At 42.4% G+C, this 20,711-nt stretch overlaps 1 long non-coding RNA gene across 4 annotated transcripts in view; it reads right to left on the bottom strand.

The window, feature by feature from the left end:
- Positions 1-305: 305 nt before the first annotated feature.
- LOC149920129 (uncharacterized) overlaps positions 306-20,711 on the bottom strand; it is a 38,008-nt gene continuing 17,602 nt past the window's right edge. For 2 of the 4 annotated variants that reach the window (XR_016461257.1, XR_016461255.1), the window contains 2 exons: positions 17,378-17,519; positions 306-1,956 (listed from right to left, as the gene is read on the bottom strand). This is a non-coding gene — a long non-coding RNA (uncharacterized LOC149920129). Of the gene's footprint in view, positions 1,957-5,032; positions 5,463-11,607; positions 12,751-17,377; positions 17,520-20,711 lie in introns of those variants that run through there. The other 2 variants (XR_016461256.1, XR_016461258.1) reach the window with 2 other exon arrangements.

The following is a 20,711-nucleotide window of genomic DNA, read 5'->3' as shown; positions in this document are numbered from 1 at the left end:
TCTTCCTGTTTGAACCATAGTCTTCTGAACTCAAACCACTGTTATTATGACCCTCGTAACTCGGTAGGCTTTGAAGGTGGGGTGGGATCCCCTTGTCCTAGAAGCCTCCCAGGGGCTCTCTGGGACGCTCCATGCTTCAAGGAATCGGGGCAGGAGCTCAGCTAGAGGAGTGGGCCGTCCCTCAGCCACATGCTCTTCTGGGAAGTAAATGTTTCTCTCTGAGATCCCCCTAAGAGAGAGGCTCAGATGTTCTTGTTAGGGCGTTCCAAACCCAGAGTACAGTGCCAACTGCTGAGGATGTGCTCTTTTTTTTTTTTTTTTTGTCTTTCATGGCTTGCCTGTAACCTCCAGATCTTCACACTGAGAAGGCATTTTCTTTGACAGGAACCAAGGTAGTAGATTCTGTTTCCTGTTTGATCAGTCCACTCATGTTACAGCTAAAGCCATAGTTACAGTTCCAACCCTTCCACAGCAGGCCCTGTTTTAATAAGACCAGAAAATTCCGATTTCTTTCCAGAAACCTTCTGGTCTGATTCTCTGATGACCACGTGAAGTGTGTTCCTTTGGGCTAACTCTAACATGGGGCAGAAATAAGGGCCTTTGGAGCAAACACAGCTCAGAAATGTAACTGGCAGTAGGGCAGCAGGTAGGGAAGTTGTCCCGCTGGAGCCCCACACTGGGCTTGAGGAGATGCTCCATAACTACAGATCCATGTTAACCTGCTCCCAAAATTTGTTTGTAGTGCAATGGAGTAAAAAATGCATCATAATTCTGTAAATATCTAGTTGTGGGAGTATGTCATGATTGAAAACAAACAAACAAACACAGACTAAGCCATGTTTAATTCCAAAGAACAGCAAGTCTCCCTGAGGGCTCCCGTCCTTTGACACCAGTCAATACCAGAATGAACACCACACTCCGATGCCACCGCTGCATTTTGCTGTATCCTCCACTTCTGACTGTCTTTCTCCTTGATTTTAAGAAGAGTCTCACTAATAGAATTTAGAAAGACTGCCATATTGACAAGCGGCGCATGCAGATGTATTCTCATAGCACAGTGAGGTACAGGGGAGGAACAGCAATTCATTTAACACAGACAGTAATATCTGTCTGAGGCTTGCTTTTGTGAACTGCTTATTGTAGGCAAAATGTTAATTAATAAGGTATTTCAAGGGAATAGGCAGGCCTCCAGGAAGTCCTCGGATTGTCTGACACTAGCTCAGACTTCAGAAGCCAACATTTGTCATCAGAAACAATCACAAATACATTTTTATAGTGGAGTTCCTTGTGCATTAAGTGGATTGTGTTTAATCCCCTGATGACATGCAAAACGACATTAGTCACTATCACTTATATAATGAATCACAAACATATCATTACAGACTCACCCTCCATGAGCACAGACTCTGGCAAGGAAGAACAACATGCCAGTCTAAATAAAGGTCATTCCCACCTGTGATGGGGAAGAGGTGAGTGCTTTTCCCTCTTTCTTACTGCCCTTCCTTTTGAGGTGTTTTCTCAAGACAACTGGAACCTCACAAGAGCTCCTCCCCTTGCACCTTACTACTGAAGCTTTGTTTCAGCTCTGCAGCCCGTTGCACTCATCTCTCCACCTTACAAAGCCTGTGCTGGTGGTACACTGCACGTGGGAATGGGGAGTGTAACGCATTGCCTCACAGACACAACCAACCTTCAGTGCTGGTGCACTCATTCAAACTAGTGGGTTTGCTCAAAATCAGATGCTGGTTTGGGGACAGAGTTTGAGAGGGATTTTTAATATTTTGAGGTGGGCCAGCTGTGCCAGCAGAGCCCTTGTTCTATGGATGCCAGCTCCTCTGGAGCTGCATGGGATCACAGTTGCAACCAGCTTCCTTGTGTCTCTTCTGAAGTTTGGCTTTTAAGAGCTTCAGGCTTTCTTCTTAGAGAGTTCCTGCCTCGGTGTCTCTGATTTCATCCCTATGTACAGGAAAAAGAGACTCCACTTAAGGAAGATAAACTTCAAAGAAATTAGCATATCCATTAGCTGTCTGACTACCAGCAACACAACACCCTCCATCAGGTATATTAACAGCTATAAATTGTATGAAGGCAACTCCTACATTTTGGCCAGTGCTTATTACTTTCCCAGCTCACCAGAAGAGCTCAGAAATAATTTAGGGATTCAATAAACTCATTAACTACTTCCATTTGCAATTTAGGATGCTATAATCTGGTCTTGCTGATTTGCATAAATTAAATCTTTCTGTCTCATATCATACCTGTTTCTTTCAACCTAGGCTTTTACTTAGGAGATTTACACTACTTCCTAATTGCACATACTCAAGTTTTCTTATTCAAGACAGGTTTTTCTGGAAGTATTAGAATAATTTTAAATACGTGATTAATGGTTTGCCCTTTCTCATTAATGGGCCTATCTTTCATTTTTTTCTATTTCTAAGATATGTTTTTAAAGCAGGATAAGAACTTCTTTCACTGCCCTTAGTTAAGCTACCGCTGCTGCTGCACTTAGACTTTTGCTCACTGTTCATAGCTCCATGCAAGGCACCTTCCATCAAAGATGACCTCAGCTCTGAAAGGCACAAGCCTAAGGCAGACAAAGAAATAAACCAAAGGTTAAATGAGGGGAAAAAATACAGTCAACACAGAAAGCAATTTGTTTCTTTGTAGCCAGGAGGCTGTTTCTGACACCATGTCAGTGCCAAAATTTCTCTGTATTCAACCAAGTTCTCAAACATGGGATGTAGTTCAGCATAAGGTGAAACTTCTATCGAATAAGAATGAACCTGTGCTTATGAGGGTTTAATTTACCGAGCTGAAAGTCTGTACTGTTCAGGTTGAAGTCAGTGGGAGAACTTAAAGTACACAGGGCAGGACACAGCACTTGGTAACTTCAGGTACAGAATTTCCAAGTCATGAAACTAAAGTTTTCAAGTCTGCACCTGTCTTTTGAAGTCTGACTCCTGGTTATCTTCAAAAATGGACCAAACAATGTTCTCATGACGATGGATTAAAGCCAAAAAAATGGGTAACCAAATGGAAACTTGTCTCCAGCTGGCTTCCATTTCATGAGCTAACTGTACAGACATTGCCCACAACACTTGAAAACCAAAAGAGCCTCAACTTCAGAGCTCTTGGGGATTTTAAGCTGCTGTTGAGGCTTGAGTCAAGCAGACAGTATATCTGAGACAGGTTGTGCAGGAGGAGGAGGTAGGTATAGGCATGGCATATATAGATATATATACAGGTATATAGATGCACCTTGAAAAATTGAACTGTGTATCATTGGTCTCCAGTTGGTCCTGAGGACAGACAAGTCACAGCAAGATGGGGCTTCTGCCCCACTGTCACTTTCTGTCAATTTCTCAGGCATGTTCCATGTTTTAAACACCCAGACATCTATATGACAAGGAATATGCAGCAGGCTGCAGGCCACAGAGGCTTCTCCCTTGGTCCCTTCAGCTTAGAGAATTGCTAAGTTGGAAAAGACCTTAAAGATCATCAAGTCCAAGTGCAACCTAACCATACCACCCTAACTCTAACAACTGTTTCTGAGCAAATCGTGTCCCTCTCCCATTCTTAGGGGAGAGTATGGGCTCCAAATCTGCCCTGAGTCATGAATCTTTTGCTCTTTGTATTACATTATGCATAGCTCAAGGGTCCATAGTGTTCCCACAGCCCTTTCAGCTCTGAGCTTAATGATACCATGTTATGTTTTCCAAAATCCTGAGGAATGGTGCCAGTTCCTTACCTCTGTAGTGCCTACTCTGGGTTTGTGAGATCACAGTTGTTCTAGATTTGCAGCTCTCATATAACATTTGCACCACATTAGCTGGATACCTTTGAGGCTTTTCAGTCCTCAGGATAAGATTATTTCACATGTCTTTCAGGCTGTGCTTCTGGTTAGATATCTGGGTAGGGTACTTTAACTCTTAGCAGCAGTACATTGGCACCTAACGTCCATCTTTTGACCTCCAGCAAACCCAAATCTTCTCCCACAGGATCGTTAACCTCTGTTGCTGGCTTAAACCATCACTACTGAAGTCCAGATGATAGATGACACATAGAACACCCTGCATCATTTTATTTGCTTCATCATTCTATTAAAATAAAAGCCTCTGTAACACTCGAGGCTTCAAGAAACAATTTCATGTTTTCTTCCATGAGCTTTCTTTTTATTTTTTCTCCACAATTTGACTTCAGAAATTTAAATTTGGTGTACAAAAGGCCATTTCTGTCATAGAGAACAAATATAGTCTCTATAAAGGAAACAGAAAACAGGCAGTGCATTTATTATTTTCTTTTCAATTCAAATACTTTTTCAAATGCCAAAGAAACAGCAAATTAGCATACGGGTGGGCTTGCTGATATAATGGACCTGAGAGCAAATCCACATTTTGCTGTAAGAGCTACAGAATGTGTTTTGTCTTCTCCCACCATTTTTCATGCTGAATTTCACTACCCTTGCACTTAGGGTGGAACAAAGTTGTTCAGTGGAGCCTTATATAAGAAGCACGTGGCAGAGCATGTTAGCAACTCCTGCAAGGATGTTAAAATGAGTGAGCCTCTGTATGAGTAAAGCAGTCTGACTGGAAGACCAAACAGAAAGACAAAGATGAGCTTTCAGGTGCCTCTTCCTGGATGTGTTGATAATATGTTTATTTTTTTGAATGGAGGTCACCGTCAGTGTCAGACACACACAAAAACCAAGGGCAGATCAGCTCCTGTGGGAAAGATTAGCATAGTTTTGCTGAGATTGGTCAGTCAAAAATAAAATGAATAAGCAACACAGATTTGAAGTATGTGATGAATACATCCTTTGTACTCTCTAGTCCTTAAGTAAATAATGAAAAGCAACTCCGGTTATGAGTCATGATATTTCTTTAACAATGAGATTTTATTCTCAGTGCCTGCAATAATGTTATTTAGTTAGATGCTGCTCAATCTTTAATGTGTGAGAATTTCTTTATCTTTTTTTTTTTTTCTTTTGTGAAGCTAAAGTTACAGAAATGCACTGAAGGGTATTTAAATTCCTTTAATTTGAGATCCAACCATAAGCCCACATAAGGTACTCTGCATTAGCTATTCTAATAAAATGAATTTTCAGCTGCAGCATCAAGATTGTATCAGGGCAGAATTGCTTTCTATCCAGATTTTTAGCCAGGCTGAATGAAGCCCAGTAAAGTTGTCAGTTCATTACACGGCACCTTGAAGCCATGGTTCAACTGCTTTTAATTTTTTTTCCCAGCACTAGTCACCATATCATGAAGCTGCTTTAAGGCAGAGCATGGAAACTTTTGGAGGCTCTGCACAATATGACTGAAGAAAGATAGAGCAGTAAGACGCCTACACATCTGGCCTTACTTCAGCAGCCTTTGGCAGGTGTGGGTGAGCTGGTTCTCATCAGAGACTAGAGAGGACTCTGAATGGGTCATCACTGTGTGGGAGTAGATGGCAGAAACAAGCTAGAAAAGAAAAGAGAAAAGTTTGTTTGCTGGTGGAGGAGATTTAAATATGTGACCTCTCTCAGGTCAATCTACTGTGGATACCTGTTGTCCACACTATCAGCAATGTGCAACTGGTTTGGCAGCCATGCAATTCACTTTGTGTATCACTGGCATTTACCCAAATTGTTCATGAGTCTACCACACACAGAATCACACAGAATTGTAGGGGTTGGAAGGGACCTCCAGAGATCATCGAGTCCAACCCCCTGCCAAAGCAGGTTCCCTACACCAGGTCGCACAAGTAGGCATCCAGGCGGGTCTTGAATATCTCCAGAGAAGGAGACTCCACAACCTCCCTGGGCAGCCTGTTCCAGTGCTCCGTCACCCTCACCGTAAAGAAGTTCTTGCACACATTGGTGCGAAACTTCCTATGCTCCAGTTTTCAGCCATTTCCCCTTGTCCTGTCTCTACACACTGCTGAAAACAGTCTGGCCTCGCCACTTTGCCCCCCACACCTTAGATATTTACAGACCTGGATCAGGTCTCTCTCAGTCCTCTCTTCTCAAGGCTTAACAGACCCAGCTCACTCAGCCTTTCCCCCTAGGAGAGATGCTCCAGGCCCTTCACCATCTTTGTGGCCCTCCACTGGACTCTCTCCAAGAGGTCCCTGTCTTTTTTGTACTGGGGAGCCCAGAACTGGACACAGTACTCCAGATGAGGCCTTACCAGGGCAGAGTAGAGGGGGAGGATCACCTCCCTCGACCTGCTGGCCATGCTCTTTTTAATGCACCCCAGAATGCCATTGGCCCTCTTGGCCACAAGGGCACACTGCTGGCTCATGGCCAACCTGTCGTCCACCAGGACACCCAGGTCCCTCTCCACAGACCTCCTCTCCAGGAGATCATCCCCCAACCTGTATCAGTGCATGCGATTATTCCTCCCCAGATGCAAGACTCTACACTTGCTGTTGTTAAATCTCATCTGGTTTCTTTCTGCCCAGCTCTCCAACCTGTCCAGGTCTCACTGAATGGCAGCACAGCCTTCAGGTGTGTCAGCCAATCCTCCCAACTTCGTATTATCAGCAAACTTGCTGAGGGTGGCCACTATCCCCTCATCAAGGTCATTGATGAAGATGTTGAACAAGACCGGACCCAGCACTGACCCCTGGGGAACACCGACCCCTGGTCAGCCCTTTGGGTTGCCCTTACACTCCAGCACACACAGCACTCTACTGTCTGTCCTGGCCTGCAGGGGTGATGAATCTCACACAGTAGTAGTAGATTCTTCCTATTGCCCCACCAAAATACCTCAAACCTGCCCAGTGTGTGAAAGTGCACCGTAGCTTAGCTCCAGCATTCATGGAAGTAAGCCCATGCCAGCCTGTGCCATGCAAACCTAAGTCAGCTGTTTCAGAGCCACCAAACAGTAGGGACTTCAGGACACCAGGACTTGCCAGGTCAGCATATACATTGAGAATGAGTTCACGAGTTTTTGAAGCTTTTAGAATCTTACTGGTGATTTTGTGGCTGCTGAAAGTCATGTATAGCACCATGTACCCTACTTTCTAGTAATCTCCTCAGAGATACTGCCAGGATTACACTGTCCTGTGGCTTTACCAGAACAAAGAATTTGCCTGGTGATGTTTTTGACCAAGTTGGGTTATAACACACAATCTCTAAAGACAGAAAAGCATGAAGCTCTTGTACTACTGCACAGTAATTAATGTACAGTCCTTGTGAGCTGTGTTAGGGCAGGATAAGGTTTCTCTTTTCAGCTTGTAGGTACAGGAGAGTTTCTTGCAGCAAAGGTGACTGCCTGCAGGACAGGCTGGCCCTCAGTAGGGGTGGGCACTTGGACAAGGCAGAAGAGTGTAAAAACATGTAAAAGTAAACAGACCCAGCTGACTATACTGCATAAGAAAACCTATAGAGTGACCTGGAAATCCAGTCACTCCTTCAGTCCTTTAGGGAGAGGATGGGATAGGAGCCCTTAACCAAACCTACAGCATACACCACCTCCATCCTGCAAATCAGGCTGTCACAGTTCACCCTATCCCTTCTGTTTTCCAGGAATGATAAATCCCTGGCCTGATTTCAGCCCCGTAAATCTAGGGAAGCAAAATACTTGTGTTTCTATGCAGCAGAGATCTTTGCTGGCAGCACTGAAGGCTTAGAAACAGTTTCTCCAGGTTTCTGCTGAATCACTGAGCCACTTGCACCAGAGTGGTGACCTTATTTTGAGGTAAAGCACCATGCACATTAATGGATGGTATTCAAAATAAGGCTTTTCCGTACCTTAATAACCTTTACGGATGATAGATCCTTTTTTGAATGGGCAGCAAAATCTCCATTAAAGGCCCTGTACATGTGTGGTTTGGACCACCTTTCTTTAGCTTTTTCCTCCCATAAGAATGCACTGGCCTGTGTCTGTGCTGTGATCTGCAACTGCTTCTGTCAAGGCTCTTATCACTTAACTGTAGAATAATCAGTTGTCACCTAGTTATGTGTTTATGGCATATACATTATACCATTTTGGAGATAAGAAAAGATTACAGGCGCACACACCTTCACTAATTCACTGACAGAGGAGTGAGAGTGAATACAACTGTCAAGGTACAATGACAGAATACATCAGCATTAGGGTGATCAAACAATGCAGGCAAATATAGTCTATAAACATAAACCTGTTACAGCAGCAGTACTTTATGACTTTTGGCAGCCTCAAAATCATCAATAAGATCCTAAAAGCTCCAGTGACATGTGAACTCACTCTCAATAGATATGTTGTCAGAGCAATTTAATTTGCTTTGTGGTGGTGTCACTCTTTGTTGGAGAAGGACCTTTCTCACCCTCAGACTTCATTAATGACAGTGTCAAAAACAGTCTTATTGCCATGACAACAATGAAGAAAGTTGAATGGAGACTACTGGATAGCAGAAAGCAGATATTTCACGTGGATGTACTTGGCAGACATGCTCAGGACAAGCAAAAATGCTGCTGCTTAGAAAATATGCTAAGGTAAGTTCAAATTCAATGTGTACAAGCAGCTGCTCAGTCTTTAAGTATGTCTCCCTCTGCATAATTCTTTTAACAGACACCATTTAATAAAAATCATTTTCATATCAGAATATTAGAAAAAGAAGTATTCAGTGATTTATGCCAAAAAAACCTGCTCAGCTTCACCATTTATAGATGGCAGTATCTTTAAGGCCCTTTTCATCCATCTCATGGTTTTTTTCACAGCAACGATGACCTTGTTTATATTGTTTCCGTTGCTCTTCTGCTTTGCAGTTTAGTCACACAAGCAGCATTTGATAGAGTATAAATGGTAAACACAACTCTGGGTTAATGATTTTTACGGTCTAATTATTTTTTCTGCGGCAACAAAATTCCCTTCTATCACTTTGTAATTTTCTCTCTTTGAGACTCATCGACTGTCACCAATAATGCAACTCACAGTAGGTAGAGCCTTACACAGTAGCAACCTGAGCCTCCTTCTGGGCATGGATTTAAACCTCTTGGCCACCTTCAAAGAGAGTTCAAATTCTGGATAGCAGCTGCAGGTTCCACCAGGGTAAGTACACAAGAATTATATCTATTTTTGAAATAAATCTTTGCCTGGTGACAGCCCTTTCCTCCCACCACGCATTCTTGTAAGGCCTCCTCACTTCAGAGGTCGAATTTAGGATACTCACCCCAGAAAAGCACAAGGTATGTCTGTGTGCATTTTTCTCCCTTGTAGAGATTAGGTTCATGGCTGATAGTTTCCCTTCACTCTTTCTGTGCCTGCTTTTGGTCTCTTTCAGAGGAATTTCTAACTTAGGATAGATGCTTCCAGATTCCATCAGTTCAGTAGCTAAGAACTTCTGTATGTTTTTAAAGTATATTCATTCCCCGAACTACCTTTTTTACTTCTTGGTCATGGAGTTTGAAGGTTTTGGGCCTCTTCTGGAGCAATTTCACATTTAGGACAGCAGATGTTGAAAACTATAGGGTATGTTTTTGTAAATTTTTCTCTGTTTTAGTTGCATACCAGTTGGCTACGCTTGCCTGCTCTTTTTGCATGGATTTTAAGGCTTTTGACCTCCTTCAGAAGGATTTCATATTTAGGATAAAAGTGTCATAGACTTCTGATACTCAAATAGAAAGAACAAAAGTCAAAGAGACAGACAGGAGAAGGCTGATCACCGGTCTATTTTGGTCTTTTTTAGGAGTTCAAGCGTCGGCCTGGAGCACTGGAGAAGGGATGGAGGGGTGAGAGCACTCATTCGATGGCCATAGTCTTGAACCAGCAAACAGCAATGATGACCACCAGGAAGATCAAGAAGTCAAAGAAGACTCCCCAGCGTTCCTCTTAGGCATCCTTTTGTGCCTGCTGGGTTTGCAGGTGCATTATCCCAAGGTCATAAACAAGCAAGTTCACAATAACATGTTTGTCAAAAATAAGTCTATAGCAAAACTTTCTTGCGGGAAAGGTCTGCTGGTCTGTCAACAAAGCAGAACTATCCCGTGAGAGAATAGGATCGCATACTTCACTGATAAGCTGCTCTGACTTGTTGTCATGGTGATGGCCTTGCACTGCAAGTGTTTGAGACATACCAAGCACACCCCAGAAAGTCAGAAAGTGATTTCTGTTGCTCCTTTACAGGCATTAAGGGACAGGGTTAGTGTGCATAGTGGTGACGGGTTGATGGTTGGACTAGATGATCTTAGTGATCTTTTCCAAACTTAATGATTCACTGATTCTGTGATACCAAGAAATGAAAAAGTGAGTAAACCCAGATGTTTGACATCCCAGGGTGAGGCACTGAATCTATATACATGCTACGTTACCCAAATCAGAAGCAAGCTAATTCCAATTAACTGCATTTACATTTGTCTAAACCATTGATTTTCCCTTATTCTTGCCCTCCCAAGCTCATTTCTCCTGGTCATCTGCTGTTTTCTATCCTGCTATCGTGCTCCCACTTTTTGTTGCAAAGGCAATGATCTAGATCTTGTAAAACATTCTTTCTGCTGTACATTTCTATATGCCCATCACTTGGTGATTAAACTGATGTGATTCTGGATCATCACTAGGAAGCATGAGCACCGTGTCCTGCACATCCATGTCCTGAGAGAGTCACATCACTGATAACATAAGAGCAATGCCTTGTTTTTTTTCTGCGCATTCTCCATGTCAAACCTTTATTATCTATTGATTTGATAGGATTAATTAGTGGTAGGACAAGAGGGAATGGTTTTAAACTGAGACAGGGGAGATTTATGTTAGATCTTAGGGGGAAGTTTTTCACACAGTGGTTGGTGACACACTGGAACAGGTTGCCCAAGGAGGTTGTGGATGCCCCATCCCTGGAGGCATTCAAGGCTGGGCTGGATGTGGCTCTGGGCAGCCTGGTCTAATGGTTGATGACCCTGCACATAGCAGGAGGGTTGAAACTAGATGATCATTGTGGTCCTTTTCAATCCAGGCCATTCTATGATTCTATGATTCTATGATTCTATGAATCTATGAATCTATGAATCTATGATTCTATGATCCTATGATCCTATGATCGGTTTAGGGACAGAAGCTGTATGTTACTGTTTACCATCCATCCAAGTCCTCTTCCTAATCAGATACAGACAGAGCAGTGTAAGGCTAGTGAGTAAATCATGCTTTCCCCTTCAATTAGTATTATGTTACATAAGGTGATGCAGAGCTCCACCTGTCATTTTGTTCACCTTGTTCAGTTCTTTGGACTTCCACTCAACATTCTCCACTCATTACAGATTCAGAAAATATTATCCAACAGATCAGGGTCTGAGTACTCTTCTCTTAGTCTTTTGCTTTCTTGGAAATTGATTCATCTAATTCCTTATTTCCTATTTCTTGACTTTTGCTCCTAGATAATGCATTGTTTCTCTGCAGAGAAACTGCTTAAGTTTTTATACTTTCTTCTAAGGAACCTTTCCCTTACCTTTTAAAAGTTAAAATAAATTGTTTTTACTTCTTGATATTTTATGCTGCCTTACATTTTTACATTGCTTTACTGACAGATTCAAAATATTCTAATATATCATGAGATACAATTTCCCATTGCAAAAATTGGCGGATTGCCTTTTCTCCTACCACCTCCTTTTTAATATCTTTTTCTTAATGCTTTTTTTTTTTTTTTTTTTTTTTTGGAGGTATGAGACATGATTGCAAAAGCTATTATTACAATTTTCAGCAGCAGAAGTCTGAGAATATTAGGAAGAGATTAGGCAACTCCAGGCCAACCTTTGATATCTCATTGCCATGTTATTCTGGCACTCTTTGCTGGGTTCATCTGCTGCCTGCAAGTTGATTAATCAAATTCTTTGAATACTAAACTGCAGTGCAACTCAATTCTGCTAACTCAACCTCTATCAAACTGCATGTTTTAATCTCTCACACACGTACCCAGGTAGAAAATATTTTCAACACAAAGTGCAAAATGAAAAGCAAGGAGAAACATAAGAAACTACAGAGAAATATCATCACTGAAAGTGAGGTTATCAGATGGCTTCCAGAACCCAATCAGGCTGAGCAGTGCCGATACATTTGCATCAGTCGTCTTCCTTAGGTATAACTATTTCATCTTTTTTGGTTTTTCTTCACCAATGGAAAGGCAAATGAGTGCGTAAGGTGTGAAAGACACAGCAGTTTGTCTGGCCAGAAATATCCTATTTGTTCTGCCTTTGCTGTGGAGAAGTCTTGCAGCGTGCCTTGGGTCCTAGTCTGGGGACCCCATTAAATGTGCTGAAAGGGTTTGAACCTAAGGACTTCTCTTGGCTTCTACCAAAACAATTTCCCACCAGCAAGCCCTTGGAGGGCCTACTTCTGCTGACCCATCAATTAAGCACCTGTCAGAGGCTTGTGGTCCTTGCTGGCCACAGTCATTCATTCCCTGTCATTATCTTGCCTTTCAAAGATAGGTTTTTACTACACACTAATTGGTCTTGCTAGTGAGGTTCAAAACCATGATAAATTATTCAGTGAGTTTTTCAGCCATATTTACGCACTGAAAGGAGGATGCCAAGTGGCAGGGAGAGGCTTCTGCCTGGTGTGTTTGTATGGAATGGGAGATGCAATACAGGTATATTTGTGTCACTTGCACAGAAAATAACAGCAAAAGTCCATTTTTGCTTGATGAAATTTCTTTGTTGTAGTTAGAGAAATTTATTTGAGGTTATGGCTGATGAGAAGTAATGAAGATCTTGTCTTATGCTCACAAATTCTCATGCTCAAGCCACAAAACCGTTGCCTTTTCCACTTCACTGCATCCAAATGTTGCAACCGTGTCCTGTTCAGGGCGAATATTCTGGGTTATATGCTTATATGTGTAAAGGTGTCTGAGATCAACAAGAAACAGAAGACCAGAAACTTAGTAATTAATAGTACTGCACTGTGCCATTGGGAGGCACCTTGTGATATAAAATAAAATAACATAAATGCAATAAAAACATTAAAACAAATTTCCCTGTGCAAGAAATGTGTACCAAAATGCCTTGCACTCACATCTTATCACCTAACAGGAAAGGGTTTGCTGCAGTTTCAGTGCTCAGTTAAATCTCTAGCAGGGTGAACAAAGGTGTGTCCTATGGCTGCTGCACCACACAGCCCCACTAGGCCTGTAATGGCAGCAGATTGAGAAGGCTGCAGCCAGGTTAGTCCCAGCTGAAAAGGTCTCTGTGAAGGTGTGTTGGGTCAAAGCCAAGTCATTTCAGCTTACCATTAGCAAAGGAGGTCCTGTGCCCTATGCACAGGTCTCTCTGCCTGCTGCCCCATCACTTACACGCTTCCCTGCACTGAAGCCATTTCTCAGGCCAGGCTATTTTGAGGTAGGCAAATATATCCCCTGAGCATGGTCCTTTGCCCCCAGCCACTTCCCCTCTGCTACTGAGCCAGAACATGTGGTTTCTGAGTCTTGTTGGGATGGTAACTTTTTTTACCTTTTTTTTAACAGATTTCTCTGTGTACTTACTTCACTAAGCAGCACATTCTGCTCCATGTCCTCCATTTGTGAGTGCTAATACAGGTAGCAGAAGATTAAAAGGCAGAGAAAAAGCAGAAAGTACAAGGCACAGATGTGTGGATGGAGAGATCTAAAAGGTTCTGTAAGGTAAGAGAGGATCATAAAACATGAAGGGAGTCATTCTTCCCCGTGCAATCAAAACTATGATCCAAAATGTAGTGATTGAAGTGTCTGTCACATTGCTTATCTTCTGTGTGCAACAGTATATCTGACGTCCCATCTACAACGGAAGATGCACAGACTCGTGCTTCAGTGAGACAGCTGACTATCAAGCATCTGTATCTGCCTCATTGAGTTTTACAAATGCAAGTGGTTTGGCTTGAGAAATCCTACCAGTCACCCTCATACTGCAGCAATATTCACTGCAATCATTATCATGTGCTTAGACCTGCAATAGATCATGGATTCAACTCTCTTTTTTCTTGTTAAGTATGAACCTAATTCTAATGATAGATTGCAGTTGGGCCTGTTTGCTAGTCATACCAAGGGCAGGGCAGGGCAGGTTATTTCCCTTTGCTTAGACAAGTGTACCTACAGCCACTATGCCATTTTGTGACCTGATCCAGCAAGTGACCACACACCATCTGGAGTGGGCTCCATGGGTAGAGTTGTGTCTACAGGCATGTTACAGACAGACAAGAGTCAGTGGAGCCTGGAGAGTGATCAAACTAAGGAAATATTGGAGAGATTGGGAGTGCTGAATAGCTCTCTGGCCTTTACTGAGTTGACTGAGTCCGTGACTAAGTTGCCTAAAGATAGTCAGTCTGGTGCCATTAAAGTGTCCTGAATGGCCTGCAAATCCTTATCTGGAAGGTCTTCAGCTGTATCTGTCTTTACCAAAGGTCAACCCAACTGCCACCAGATGCCTGTATGGGGGTACCTGAACCCAGCTCTCGATTTTGATTGACTATAATGAGCACTGATGCTCCTGCTTCACGTGCAGACTCATATACACTGAAAGTAAGTGCTTGAAGAAGTCACTCTCTTAATCCCTCTCTTAGTAAGAAGCAATTTATTTGTTTTAATTGTGTAACTTTAAATGTATAATTCCTTTAAAAAAAAAGCCACCCTCTTATGTAAAGGTAATGTAGTAGATTTATTCTATGTAGATTAATCAATGCTTGTCAACTGGAGGTTGTAGGAGTGAATAACGAGTTGCAAGGTCTCTAGAAAGAGACTGAATGGCTATTTTTGACAGGGTAAATTAGCATTATTTTTACACTGTTTTTAATTAGATCCTTTTTTCGGGTTTTCTACAAGTTCCTTACAGTAGGCAGGAAGGTGGGTTTTGTCTTGTTAATGTGTAACTTAACCTCTTAGGTTTTTCTTCCTCCCTTGAATGCTGGAAAAACAGGCTAGCTCCAGAAACGGGATAATAGGAGGGTATGGTGGTAACACCGAAAATATTTTAAAAGTGTGTTTATGTGTTATGATGACAAGCTTGGGTTTGAACGGATCAGCAGACCCAGAGGTAGGATCCTTCTAAGTCAAAGTGACAGCACCACTGGGAGAGAGGGTCATTGCTTGTTCCTCCCTGCAACGCTGATACAATCCCAGCATCATATAGAATCACAGAATCATAGGATCACAAGGTTGGAAAAGACCTACAAGATACTCTTGTAATCCTCCCATTACCATTGCTACCATAAGCCTCTAAACCAGATCTCGTAGCTCCTCATCCAGGCACCTCTTGAACGCTGCCAGGGACGGCGACTCCACCACCTCCCTGGGCAGCCATTCCAGTGCCTGACCATTTTCTGAGAGAAAAAGTTTTTCCTTAAGTCTAATCTAAACCTCCTCTGGTACAACTTGTAGCCATTTCCTCAGGTCCTATTTGTTGCCTGGGAGAAGAGGCCAAATCCCTCCTCATCACAACCTCCCTTGAGGAAGTTGTATGGGCATTTATTCCTTACAAACCCATTGTAGCAATCCAAGTCATTGGCTCTTTACTGTGACCTTTCATTGAATTTCTAGCTCTTCGGCTTTTGTACTGAAAGTAAGGCACATTTGCAAGGGGCTTGCAGTATTTGATCTGCGTGGAATGGGGGTTCTACTGACCCTTATGAATTAAACATCTACTGTGTGAGGGCTTTTAATGTCAGGGCACTTGATTGATGATATAGTGGCCCTCAGGTTCCATACCCACTAATTCCTACAAAATAGCACAGTCATAATCCTCCCTCTTGTGTATGCTGAGAAGGAGGGCTTGTGCCATGATAACCCCAGAGCAGAAATTGCACAACTATCCTAGGACAACTTTTTTCCAAATCCGTTTAGTAAAATTCTTTCTTAAAAAAGTACATGCTTGTAGAAACACGTTAAGAGGAAGAGTCAGAGATTTCTCAGCTCTGAACAGACAAAAAGTTAAGTCTGACTCAGATGAAATTTTCTTCATATAAGGGTGTCACTGTAGTGTTGCCTTTACATTCATCCATGTCACTGTCAAACAACGTTAGTGATTCCTGGCTGACTCCTCATGATCCTTTGTTGGAGTTATGAGTCTACAACATCCCTTACTCTGCTTACAGCATGGGTGCCCCTGAGCTACGTGGGTTTAAAATCAGCAGGAGACAAAACATGGAACAAACACACTTGCTCATTAAAGGTGGGACTGGAGACAGCAGGTTTAGATGTTTGCCTAGAGGTCGGGCACCTGATCAATAGTGGTTCCACATACACAGTCAAAAGAGGATGAATGGAGTTTGGGCTCATGGTCTCTTGCAAGGTAGCTCCACTGAGTCAGTGTGGCTGTTCTCCATGGCAGTCATTCATCTGAGACGGGGCCAGCCAAGATGCCCCAGGTGAGGCTGTATAGGTATAATCCATGCCTTTCAGGAGCAGCTCCTGGACATGATGCAGCATCTTTTATGGCACCCTGAATGACACCAGATAGCTGCAATGAGGCAGCTAAGCAGTGCTGCAGACTCTCATGACCGTACATTGCACTTCCACTGTGTGATATGTTATGTCTTACTGACCTAAATCGCATCTGATCTCCCTGTGTTGTGTTCAGCTTTCATTCAACTCAGTACCCTAGTAGGAATCAGGAACAGAACCAATCTTAGCCTGCTGTTTAACTTAGCCTGCTGTTTAACTGAGTGGGAGCGTTTCAGTGCCACACCAGCTACAGTACAGAAAAGATAAAAAGAGAAGAAACAGGGTAGTTAATAGGTGCTCTGTCCTGTTTTTCTGGATAAGGAGCACTGGGATATTTTTGTCTCCTCCGTCAGCAAGGATCCATATGGATGCACCAGTTGCTTCAAAAATAATTGTCAGCTTTCACCAGCATTCAGATGGGCCCTATTTCAGGCCTCATGCACGTAGCAAACAAAAGGTGCCACCTAGTGTCTCTGAGCTGTATCCTAAACCAAAAAGGGAAATCATTCGAACAGTGCATTTCATGTCTACTTTCTCATCAACAGACACAAAACTAATCTTCAGGATGCACAGGCACTTCGATTCAGGCAAGTTTAAGCAATCCAAGGCTTATAAGTCCTCTGCTTCCCCTTACTTTGTGCTACACTTCTCCAAAGTCCGTGTCTGAACTTACCTGAAGATGTGGATATCTAGGAGTAGGATCCATTGGTTCCTCTGCATTAAACAATTTAAAATCATTATAAACAATGATTAATTTTTTAACAGGCTGGAATATGAAATATAGACTTGCAAATTAACAATAAATTTCTGACTTAATTTCATTTCATTTGTCAAGTGGAAAAATGTAGTAATTTGCTGTCCCACAAAGGAAAAAAGAGACAGTTTCAAACATAATAAAATGGACAGTAGAGTTGGATCTGTAACAGGACTAAACAGCCTAAATCTAGTCTAACTGCTTCTGTGGATGCCTTTGACAAAGGATCAGATCTCTGAAAAACCACTGAGATCCCAACTATACCTTGCTGTCGTCCTTGCAGTGCTAAATCCATCAACACACACGTCAAGCCAAGCACTGCAGATGGGCAGATGCAGCAGGAGGGCAGGTGGGAGTCCTGGGAGGAGGCAGCTGGAGGTTGGGGTCAGTGCTGGGAGATCGTGCTCTGCAACAGAGGTGGACAGAGAGAAGTGGTGTGGCCAGGTCCATGCTGACTTTTGGAACCGACCCTGACCTGAACCAGCCCTTCCCACAGCTTGTTTTGGAGAGAACTGGTTTCCTTGGGGTGAACTGCAAAGTTGGTTTTTGAGGGAGTAACAACTTTTATCTGCATTGATAGGCACCACTGCTATATCCAGCTATTGAGGACCACCCTGCAGCACCTGAAGCTTTGCCCACAGGTACAAAATGGATAATGCAAAGCAAAATATGGCAGCTGTTGGCAGCTTTGGCTCTGGTTCACAGTAAGGGACTCTTGCTCTTCTTTTTTTTCAGAAAAAAAAAAAAAAAGTAGAAAACAGCATAACAGAGATGCTCTTTGAAAGAACAGCCACATATGTTACCTGCTTTTAATTTGCAGGTGTCTTTCTATCTCCTAGACTCAGATAAGGCCAACAAGAATGGATATCCCATCTGAACATCTAGGAGCTCATATTACTTCTCAGCTTGCAAAGCGTAAGTAGAACAACTGCAGTAAAACAAAAGAAAATGAAAGAAACCTGCTACAAATATATTTCACCTTTTCCTCCCTTCAGGATTAAATTTCTTAAAAAACCTCTGCTCCATCCTGTTTGTTTCCTGGGCTGTATTCTTAAAACTAAATATTCAAGGATTATTCTGTAAGAACAAATGCCATAAATTATACTACTTTTATTACCCCAGGACTGTTTTTTTATTTTGGAAAAAATCTGAACTGCTGCAACTACATGGTTGCTACAGCTCTTTTTTCCTAAAGCAAATTATATGTGAAGTATTCTACAATACATTTTACTCCACAAATCTTTTCCTTGATTACTGGGATATCTGTATGTATAAATAGATGCTGCTTGTTTTGCATGTCTGATTCATTCTGCAATGCCACCATCCAGTGTTAGCGATGCTTCACTGTCATTGTGATGATTCTAAAACCCTATATATTGGACTGGAATATAGCTGAACATTTCAGAAGACGGTAAGGGTTGAGAAAATAAAACTTTAAGTATGTTCCAAAAAGCCCATTGAAAGGAGAGATGGTGATTTTGCACACGGTTATGAATCACATTCACTTCCTTATTCACAAGCCTAATTCCATAGCAGGAGACCTGTGGGCTTTAAGCATTCTGTTGCCTTCTTTTTGAAAGCCAAGGTCATGCACACGTAAGATTTCCAGAAGAGATGTTCTGGATCCTTGAGCTGGGTCGCCTGGGAAGAAAATGTGCAACAGACCTTCCAAACTAATCATATTCCAGGTTAGAGCCAGTAGGATGTGCATTTCATATGGAAAACTGTCGCTGATGGCTTGAAGCTTTCTTCTAATTTCTAGAATAACTGGCTCATAGCCAGAAATCACAAGCTCTTTTTATCAATATTTTTCCTAAATACAAATTAGAGTTCTTCTTTCCTATGCATTCATTGATATCAAACTCAGATTCTTTGAATAATAAAAATGGAATAAATACAAAAAGCTATACAAGCCATTCACATAATCACAGAACCACAGAATGGCCAGGGTTGGAATGGACCTCAAGGATCATGAATCTCCAACACCCTGCCACATGCAGGGCCACCAACCTCCACATTTAATGCTAGACCAGGCTGCCCACCTGTTCAGGCCTTGAACACCTCCAGGGACGGGGCATCCACAACCTCTCTGGGCAGCCTGTTCCAGCACCTCACCACTCTCTCTGTAACGAATTTCCCCCTGACATCCAACCTAAATCTTCCCTCCCTCAACCATTTCCCCTTGTCCTGCAGTTATCTACCCTTTCAAATAGTTGATTCGCCTGTTTGTAGGCTCCCTTTAGATACTGGAAGGCTGCAATGAGGTCACCCCGCAGCCTTCTTTTCTCCAGGCTGAACAAGCCCAGCTCCCTCAGCCTGTCCTCATAGGGGAGGTGCTCCAATTCCCTTTGTGGCCCTCCTCTGGACCCTCTCCAACAGCTCCCTGTTTTTCTTGTACTGGAGGCTCCAGACCTGGACACAGCACTCCAGATGGGGCCTCACAAGAGCAGAGTAGAGAGGGACAATCACTTCCCTGTCCCTGCTGGCCACTCCTCTTCTGATGGAGCCCAGGATGCCACTGGCTTTCTAACCTGCAAGTGTACACTGATGGCTCATGTTAAGTTTTTTATCCATCAGGACCCCCAGATCCTTCTCTGCAGGGCTGCTCTCAAGGACTGCTCCTTCCAGTCTGTATAAATGCCTGGGATTCCACTGTTCCAAGCTACGATCATTAGCAACATATTCATGCCATCCCTGACAAATTCTTGTATTATCAGCAGCTAAAGGCCTTCACTTATGGTAAACATTAAAATCAATTAGGCAACACATTCCAAACTCTAGTTAGGAAATTTTTTTTCTTAATGCCTAATCTGCCTCTTCCCTTCCTGAAAAATTTTGTCTGTTTCTCCTTGTCCTATCAACATACATGGAAACCTACACGGAGAACTTCATTTTACAAGCAGTATTGGAAGACTGTTAGCATTTTTCCCTCTCTTATTTTAATAGTGGAAGCTATACAAATTATCCCAACCTTTTCACATAAAACATGCATTCTAGACAACCAGCCATTCTGGGCAGCTTCCATTTGGTCCCCATTACAGCAAATTGTAATGCACAGCAAAATGGAGGCAGTGCTGCAAATAAGTTATCTCTATGGTGCAAAGTTTGAAATATTCTGTTCCTTTTCATATTATACGTAATAACATGACCTTTGAATTTTTGAATCATGATTATCTTGGGATCCACTTTGGCTGCCATATTGTTTTTTGAAGAGCTGCTATATGGCTATTATTCCCTATCTCAGTTCAAGGGTTACTGCAAATGGAACTGAATCTTATTTTCCACCCAATTCCTCAGAAAACAAAACACACACATTTAGGCAGCTGCTTTATCTGTTTACCTGAAACTTTCTAATTCTCTTCAATTTTCTTGGAACTCATTTGCTTCTCTATCTGATTTAGTTGAAAAGCAGCATAGGCATTAAGTTCTTTCAAGCTGCGTGAAAATCAATGACCGGATAGAGGAAAAAGATGAAAATTACATCTGAGACAGAGGACAAGGTTGCAGTATGAGTGCACCGTGTGTTTATTTTGTCTGGTTGGTAGCACAGAGCAGAACCAGGGAAAAACACGTGGTGATGGGAAACAGTACATTACAG

The sequence above is a fragment of the Phasianus colchicus genome, chromosome 1, assembly GCF_987193195.1.
Source record: "Phasianus colchicus chromosome 1, bPhaCol1.hap1.1, whole genome shotgun sequence".
Classification (NCBI taxonomy): Eukaryota; Metazoa; Chordata; class Aves; order Galliformes; family Phasianidae; genus Phasianus; species Phasianus colchicus.
The sequence above is the reverse complement of the archived record's forward strand: the minus strand, read 5'-3'. Positions and strand labels throughout refer to the sequence as shown.